Raw genomic sequence first — 9665 nt, 5'->3', positions numbered from 1 at the left:
GGGTTATAATTAAAGACTTTTATAGTACATAGATGGTAAATATGGATAAGGTGATATTTGAGCAAAGACAAGAAAAGAATGGCTCAGAAATTCAGTATGACTGAAGGAATTAGTGTCCTGCAAGGAGAAAGTAATAAAGCAAAGATATTTCATGTCTTTGTGGAATAGTTTAAAGACTGTAATGATTAGAGTATAGAGAGGTGGAGAGAAATATACAATAGCTGAAGAGAAGTTCAAGACTAGCTCATAGATAGCTCTGTAGTCCATGAGAAGTTCTTAATTTCATTTTTAATGATTTAGGCAGTTGGTAAGAATTTTGAACAAAGGAATGATATGATCTCATTCATACTTTACAAAGAGAAGATAGAGAATAAAATGTAAGAAGACAAGGGATAATGGTGCTTGGATTGGTTAGCACCATTGAAGCTAGTGATAAGCTGTCAGATTAGTCATATTTTGAGATTATAACTGATGGGATGTGCTTGTTCTTGATTCCTGACATGTACATAGCTATGTTAATGTTTTATAGTTATAGTAAACCAAGGGCTTGCTGTGGCCCCACTTTATTTGTTAGAATTTATCTAACCAAACTCTTGGCATCCCTTCAACATTTCTCATTTCACTGAGTGGCTTATCCAAAGTAATAAATTATGACAAGATAAAAGAGCTAACAGAAAGAAATGGATCAGAGTCTATCTCAAAACTGAGAACCCTGTGACTGAAGAGAGGAAGATGAAGTTGCTCTGGCTTAGAACAACTTCAGACTGTGACTGTTAAGCCTACCTCCCATTATTTAATTAGCAATTTCCTTGTCTTGGTTAATGGCAGTGAAATTTGCTGGGTATCAAGTCTAGCTTTGACTGACCTTGATATTCAAGGCTTGATAAGGAAGTCAAGATGAAATGCAACCAGACAGGCATTTAGATAGGGCTCTGTTAGGGAGAGTCTGATGAATTTCAGGTGTAGGTCATTTTCCAACTGTCCTCATCAGCATTGTGGCAGCTGCCTCAAGGTATATCTGCTCTTGATACTGAGCTGTTCCAGTTTTCAAGATCAGAGAGCCCTGGAACTTGAAAGCTAGTAATATCTTAGAGGCTATTTTATCTGAAACAGAAGAAAATTAAGATGTAAACATCAAAGATAATCCTCTATCACCACCAGTTGAATAAATGTAGAGCTGGAACTAGTTTATACCTTCAGTGCCATAGGTGGACTTTCCCTTAAGAACCCATCTGAATTTGTAAATATTTAATAAAATAGGGGTTGTCAATAAAGATAAAATGGAACTGGATTCCATCTATAATACCAGGACAGGTAATCATTCATGCAAGTTTGTTATTCTTAGCTTTGACAAGAACAATTTCATCCATCTATTAGACACATGTCTGAAAATGTAGTCCAGATTTTCCCCTTAATTTGTCTTATTTTGTGCCTTTTTGAGAATTTTAGAGAAAAATAGTTTAAGTGGTGATGGAGTATAGGCCAAACTGATGACAGAAGGCTTTTGAGTTTCCTCTCATGGACCCACTGAATATATAACTGCAAACAGAGCAATATCACTCTAGTATCTGGAGAAATCCAGATGCTAGATGAATGACAAAAGAGCATCTAAATATATAAAGCAAATATCAATGAATCTGAAGTGAAAAATAAATAGTAATAAATACTAGTAGGGGATTTCAATATGCCACATTAAAAAATGGATAGATCATTAAGAAAATCAATGAGAAACTATAACTACATATTAGATCAAACATATACATAACATTCTAAGAGCAGCAGAATATACATTCTTTGGAGGCACACATGGAACATTCTTCAGGCTAGATGATATATTATATCCAAAAAACAAGTGTTAATAACTTAAGAAGATTAAAATTATATTAAACATCTTTTTCTGACCACAATGGTTTGAACCTCTAAATCAATTACAGGAGAAAAACTTTAAAAAAATCCACTAATACATGATGATTAAGCAGTATGCTAGTCAACAACCAATAAGTCAAAGAAGAAATCAAAAGGGAAATTAAAAAATATATATTTTTAGACAAAGGAAAATGGAAACACAACTTACTATACAGCAAGAAGATCAGCAAGAAGAAACATTCCAAGAAAGAACTTTATAGCAATAAATGTCGATAGTAAGAAAAAAATAAAGACCTCAAATAGCATTACATGACATCTCAAGGAACTACAAAAGAAGGATAAATTAAGCCCAATATTTGTAGAAGGAAGTATAAAACAAAGATCAGTGCAGAAGTAAATGAAATAGAGACTAGAAAGATAATAGAAAAGATCAATGAAACTAAGAAACTGATTCATAGAAAGATAAAATTGACAAATCTTTACTTGAACTAAGAAAAAAGAGACAACACTCAAGTAAAATCAGAAATAAAAGAGGAAATGTTACAACTGATACCTCAGAAATACTAAGGAGCATAAAAGACTACTGTGAACAATTATAACCCAATTAGTTAGGTAATCTGAAAGAAGTAGACAAATCCAGAGAAACATACAACCGAGTAAGAATGAATTGTGACCGTTGTGACTGTGGGCCTTTTCTGGTGGCTCAGACGGTAAAGAATCTTCCTGCAATGTAGGAGAGCCAGGTTAGATCCCTGGGTTGGGAAGAATCCTTGGAGAAAAGAATGGCAACTCACTCCATTCTTCTTGGAGTGAGGAGCCTGGAGGGCTGCAGTCCATAAGGTCACAAAGAGTCAGACAAAACTGAAGCGACTTAGCACACAAACACAAAATATGGAAACAACATAATCATCTGTTGAAAGACAAATGGATAAAGAATATGTATATACATATATGCACACAATGTAATATTATTCAGCCTTATAAAAGAAGGAAAGTCTGCAATGTACAACAACATAGATGGAACTGGAGGATATTATGCTAAGTCAACTAAGCCAGACAAAGACAAACACTGCATGGTATCACTAGGTAAAACTGTAAAAAAGCTGAACTGATAGAAACAAATTTGAATGGGTCTTGCCATGGCTGAGTGGATGATGGCAGGTAGTAGTGAGGGAAATAGGAAAAGTTTGGTAAAAGGGTACAAACTTTCAGTTATAAAATAAAGTCTGATGACCTAAGTATAATGTAATGACTCTAGTTGATAATATTGTATAACTGAAATTTGCTAATAGGACTTGGTTGTTCTCCTCCTACCTGCCCCCCACCCAAGGTAAATATGTGAGGTATGAACATGTTAATTAACTCAATAGTGGGAATCTTTTCACAATGTTTACATTTATTAAATCATCACACAGAACCCTTTAAATATATTACAATTTTATTTGTCAATTATACCTCAGTAATGAAAAAAAGAGGAACAAAAAATTCAGTGTTCAAAACTTCCAATCTCCTAGAAACTATATAAAATCCCCAGAAAATTCATATTAAACTTTAAAAAATAATTCTAGGTTTTTTTTTTTTTTTTTAATAATTGAAATGTGAAGTGAGTTTGTATACAGTAGGGATCATTGGGTACAAAATTTTTGCTAGCCCAATTTTTTGTCTCAACGGTGAGAAATGAAAGAAAGAATTATATCAGTATAATTTTCCCAAACTCTCCATGACAACACTTTACTTCCAGGCCAGGATTTCTATCTACCAATACAAATTACCTAGAAGATATTTTTTCAAGTATGTTATGTAGAAAAACATGACAGAGTTTCTTTATCTTCTGAGCATTCATGTTCACTCTGGTTTGTCAAAACTATTGTGTCTTCATGATGTAACATGCCACATGCAAGTCAAATGGGGCTTTCAGTTATGAGTTAATTTGTTTCTTTAAGTCATACTTGTAACCACCAATAATGGTATCTTATTTTGCTTTTGCGTGTTTGTCCATGATCTGTATTTCAAATTGTAGTGCTAGGTAAATCAGTTGCAAAAAACCACATTCTTACAAAAGAGATGAGTAGCCAGCATTCATCAAAGAAACCTGTGAGTGGAGATGACAGAAAGGAAAACTGGAGTACATCAGCAATTGAGGACATGATGACATCCTATAAATAAATACTCAAAAATGTGTGCCTCCTGTGTGATCTCCCAGCATATTCCTTCTTATATTATTATGTCTTCTTTACTTTTAAGTAATGATCTGTTAAAGTAGTATGCAAAAGCAATCATTCATTATGCTTTTCTTAATTAGTAACATTAAAAATTACAAATGAATGTCATTACTAATATTCATTAATTTATGCTAATAGCTATTTCTTAGACACCTACTTCAGTGAACCAAACTTTGGACTAAACATATTACATTCATTTTGCTGTTAATAGTTCAAAATGTATCTATATCTTAAAGAGAGGGAAACTGAGGCTCAGAGAAAATAAGTAGCCTCTTTAGCTATTTTTTTGATGAAGCAGGGATTCAAACTCAAGACTCTGACTCCAGTACCTAGTTTGTTTTTCCTAGATGATGTGGGCTCAAATTAAGTCTAAATACAAAAGAAATAATTCCTTAAAAAATGAGTATTCAATAGTAATAATTTAAAAGAACTGCTAACAGTAAAGCTATTATTTTCTAAGCACCTTCTGGAAACTTATTTTTGTGAGGAAAAGTATATCTAATACCACTTTTTCATCTAGGAGCTCATTAAACTAAACTTCCTAAGTGGTAATTCTGCTTTCAGAATTACATACCTCATTCTCTTTCAGTATTCTTCTGCTTACATTCTACTGTAGAGATTAAAACAAACTAATAAATAAAATACGGTGGCAAAGTGCTATTATTAAAAACACATGAAGGAGGATGATGAGGGAGCGCTAGCTGTGGAAGGGGTATTTTCAAAGGATGATCTGTTGATTGGAAAAATTTTTAAATAGGGGCTACAAAAGTTTGTTATCCTGGGGAACTGAAAAGATAGAGTTATCTCATACTGACATATAGCAGAATGGTGTGAAGTGGAGATTTGGGCTACATACCTAGGAATTCAAAAGCAAAAAGAAGTGATTGTTTAACAAAACCAAATATAAAGGATATATCCATTAAATAACTCTGTAATTACTCAAATGGAATACATCTGTTGAAGTACATAACCTTTATCAGAATCTTAAGGTCTCATTGTAGAATCACCAAACAAGAAAAATTTATTTGGACTGAAATTATATTCAGTTCAGTTCAGTTCAGTCGCACAGGCGTGTCCGACTCTTTGCGACCCCGTGAACCACAGCAACCAGGCCTGCCTGTCCATCACCAACTCCCGGAGTTTACTCAAACTCATGCCCATCAAGTCGGTGATGCCATCCAGCCATCTTATCCTCTGTCATCCCCTTCTCCTCCTGCCCCCAATCCCTCCCAGCATCAGGGTCTTTTCAAAGGAGTCAACTCTTCGCATGAAGTGGCCAAAGTATTGGAGTTTCAGCTTCAGCATCAGTCCTTCCAATGAACACCCAGGACTGATCTCCTTCAGGATGGACTGGTTGGATCTCCTTGCAGCCCAAGGGACTCTCAAGAGTCTTCTCCAACACCACAGTTCAAAAGCATCAATTCTTTGGCGCTCAGCTTTCTTCACAGTCCAACTTTCACATCCATACATGACCACTGGAAAAACCATAGTCTTGACTAGACAGACCTTTATTGGCAAAGTAATGTCTCTACTTTTTAATGTGCTATCTAGGTTGGTCATAACTTTCCTTCCAAGGAGTAAGCATCTTTTAATTTCATGGCTGCGGTCACCATCTGCACTGATTTTGGAGCCCTCAAAAGTAAAGTCTGACACTGTTTCCACTGTTTCCCCATCTATTTCCCATGAAGTGATGGGACCAGATGCCATGATCTTAGTTTTCTGAATGTTGAGCTTTAAACCAACTTTTTCACTCTCCTCTTTCACTTTCATCAAGAGGCTTTTTAGTTCCTCTTTACTTTCTGCCACAAGGGTGGTATCATCTGCATATCTGAGGTTATTGATATTTCTCCCGGTAATCTTGATTCCAGTTTGTGCTTCTTCCAGCCCAGCGTATCTGTTGATGTACTCTGCATATAAGTTAGATAAGCAGGGTGACAATATACAGCCTTGACATACTCCTTTCCCAATTTGGAACCAGTCCATCCATTGTTTCACGTCAGGTTCTAACTGTTGCTTCTTGACCTGTCTGTATACAAAGATTCTTTGATGTAACCTCACAGGACAAAAAATTCTTACTACCTGCTTTAAATTTTCAAAATTGCTTTTAGTACTTTTCTTAGAAAATTCCACAACTATTTCTATATAAATTATATTTTTTCTAAAATCACCATAGCAATCCCATTGAAATATTTTTGGCATGAAAAATATGTTTCTTTGTTCTTGATTAATATATATATACATATATGTATATATATATATAATCTAAACTGAGATAACTGAAAAGTAATATATGGTGTAATTTTAGTTTTCAACTTCACAACATAAACCATTCTTGCTGTTTACATTGGCTACTTCCCAGTTAATTATTGTTACTTGTATGAATATTTTACAACTTAACTGAAATATATTTAGCTACACATATTAGTGTACAGTTGGAGTAGTTTTTGCAAATGTATGCACTCATGAAATCATCATCCCAATCAAGTTAAACATATTAATCATCATGAAACATTTGTAATCCCTCTCTCCTCCTATCCCCAAGCAATTGATGTATTTTCTGTCAACATAGGTTTGTTTGTATTTTCTGGGATATTATGTATTTTAATTACATAATATATACTTTTTTACTTTTGGTTTAAATTCTTTGACTCAGCTTAATCTCAAAGTTTGAGATATACCATATTGTTGTGTTTATTCTTTTCTGTTCCACTTAATTGTATTTTAGTTTTAATTCATTGTATATACATACCACAATTCTTTCATTAAGTCATTTGTTAACTGACACTTGGGTTGTTTCTGGTTTTTAACTCTTATGAATAAAGATGCTGTGATCTTTTGTGTAAAATCTTTGTATGTACATGGGTCTTCATTTCTTAAGGGTGAATTCTTGTAAGTGTGCAGGTTGGATCATATGGAAGTATCTGGAACTTTAGAAGAAATCAACACATTGTTTTTCAGTGTTTCTGTTGCTTTACAATCCCATAGTAATGTAAAAGAACTGCAATTATTCCTTGTCCTCAATGCTTGGTATGATCAGTCTTATTAATTTTAGACATTTTTATAGGAGTGTTATAGTATGTCTTGGTGATTTTAATTAATGATTAATTTGCAATTAATAATGTTTAGCATTTTTTTATGTGCATATTTGCCATCCGTATATTTTATTTGGTAAATTAAGAGCTCAAATCATTTGCCCTTAAAGTAATTTACTGTTTGTTTTCCTCATTTTGTGAGTCTTTGTATATGTGAATACAAGCATTTATTAAATATAAAATCTTCAGATAATTTATTCCAATCTGCAATTGTTATTACTATCTTAGCTGTCTTTTGAAGAGCAGATATTCTCAATTTTGATGTATCCTAATTGATCAATAGTTCATTTTTATGACCTGAGCATTTGATATAAATAATAAAATTTTGCCTAACCCAAAGTCAAAAATATTTTATCTAGTTTAGGTGGTGGAAAAAAGAACTATCTTATCCTTGTATGACTTTGTTGATATTCCCTCTGATCTTTTCGAGTGCTTTTTCTCTAGAGTCCAGCAGTCTCTTCACATATATTGTTGTACTAATTGAAAGACATGAGAAGGACCCTTGTTCACATCTCTGCAGCTAGTATCTCTCTGTACAGTTCCCTCCTCTCCTGTATTCTGCCCTACATACTCTCCCTCCCCTTGGTCTCCCTAGATTTCTAGCTCCAGCTCCTCATTTCAAGTGGACTTCCAGGCTGGGTGTTCTATGTCTCTGAGACACAGCCTGGAAACTACCTTGAGAGTGTTAAGTTAAGGCAATCATAAGGATCACTTCATTATTTATTCCATCTCTTGGATCTTTGCCTTATATTGTCTGTTGAACAATGTCTAATAAAAACTGTTTCATGTGCATGTCTTGTTTTTCATTTGTTTTAAGTGAAAGGATAATTCCTGTCCCCATAACTATACCTTGACCAGAAGTGAAAGACCCAATAGTATCAATCTGATGTTTATTTAACTTGCTCTTTTATCATCTGTTGTCTTTTATGTAGTCTTTTGGCTTGTCCACTCTTAATCCTGTAACGTTTCTTCATTGAAATTATTAATATTAATTTCAGAATAGTTATTGGTTGTTGATATTGCTAAATCTCCATAAAACAGCTAAATAATTTACTTCACCACATTTTGGAGGCTTTGGGTGGAGAAAATTCTCCATGAGTTTCTTGTATTTCTGCATGTTTTGTGGGGAAAGGAATTAACTGAGTTTTTATTGACTGTCTTTTCAATGATATTTGCACAGAGAACATCTTTGGAAAAGAGAGTTGATGTCCCTTAGAGCAAAGAGCATGTTTCCCTTTAGTCTTGGAAGATAGAGATAAAATCTAGAGCAAAGGGTAGTCATGTTTACTGCCCACTATAAGACATTCAGGTTTTCTAACTTCATTGTTCCTCTCTTGTAATGATACCCCTTGCCAACGCACCTGTCAACTGGTTCTTTCCATGTAGCCCTATGGGAATTAAGGCCTATGGGGCCAGTATAAGAAAATGTTAGTACTCTGACTATTGCTATTTCTGGGAGTAGCAGAGTTCTTTGTCTCTGATGAAGGAGTCTTAAGTCTTCTGCCAACATTCATGACACCATGGTAGGTGAAATTCTTCTTTGAAAATAGACAAAATCTCAGATTTTTTACAGTTTTGAGAAACTTTTGTGAAAATTTGCAAGTCTAGGTTGAATGGAATTATTAATTGAAGTAAGTTTCTGGTTGTTTTGTCATTATTAATATGTGATAACTATGTAAAACAGGTATTTTAGACCACACTGGTGTATTATGACAATTATTCTAATATCTCTTGAAAATGAGCAAATGGAATAAATAAAATATTTGGTCACACTCTCCTGAATTGACAGTCCAGTTTAACATCAAAGCATAGAAAGAAATGTACATACCTGCTAAGTAAGTCCTGGGGAAGTTTTTACTGCTTGTCTTAACATTATCTCTAGAATAAACTGAAACATAGGGCAGGAAGAAACAGCTTCTTGGATAGAGAAAAGTGACTGATCCTTTTCTTGTTCAGTTCCTTCCATTAGCCCCCTTTTTCTGAGGAAAAGGAAAGTGTGAACCTGGCTCCCAGGTAAATCACATCTATTCTTGAGTGGTTTATAACAGATCAGGCAAGGTGAAATCAACATCAACATGAAAGATGGACAAAGGTAACTTGCCTAAGAAAGTATTTTATCCTTGGGGCCATTATTTTCAACTATTGTGTGCTTCTGCATTGTCATCTATAAAAGTAAAAATACATCTGTGAAAGACAAAATATAGTACAGTTGGTCCTTAACATGAGTTTGAGCTTTGGGGGTCCACTTCTGCACAGAGTTTTTTTTATTGGTAAATATTATAGTACTACATGATCTGTAGTTAGTTGAATCTTTGGAAATGAAGTGAAAGGTATATTATTTTCATATGGCTGCAGTACAGTAACAAAGTATCAGAAACTTGGTGGCTTTGAATAACAGAAATTTATTGTCTCATAATTCTGTGAGGCTAAACTATGAAATCAAGGTATTGGTAAGACCACACTCCCTCTAAAAACTGTAAGAAAA

The sequence above is a fragment of the Cervus canadensis genome, chromosome 8, assembly GCF_019320065.1.
Source record: "Cervus canadensis isolate Bull #8, Minnesota chromosome 8, ASM1932006v1, whole genome shotgun sequence".
NCBI classification, from domain to species: Eukaryota; Metazoa; Chordata; class Mammalia; order Artiodactyla; family Cervidae; genus Cervus; species Cervus canadensis.
The sequence above is the reverse complement of the archived record's forward strand: the minus strand, read 5'-3'. Positions refer to the sequence as shown.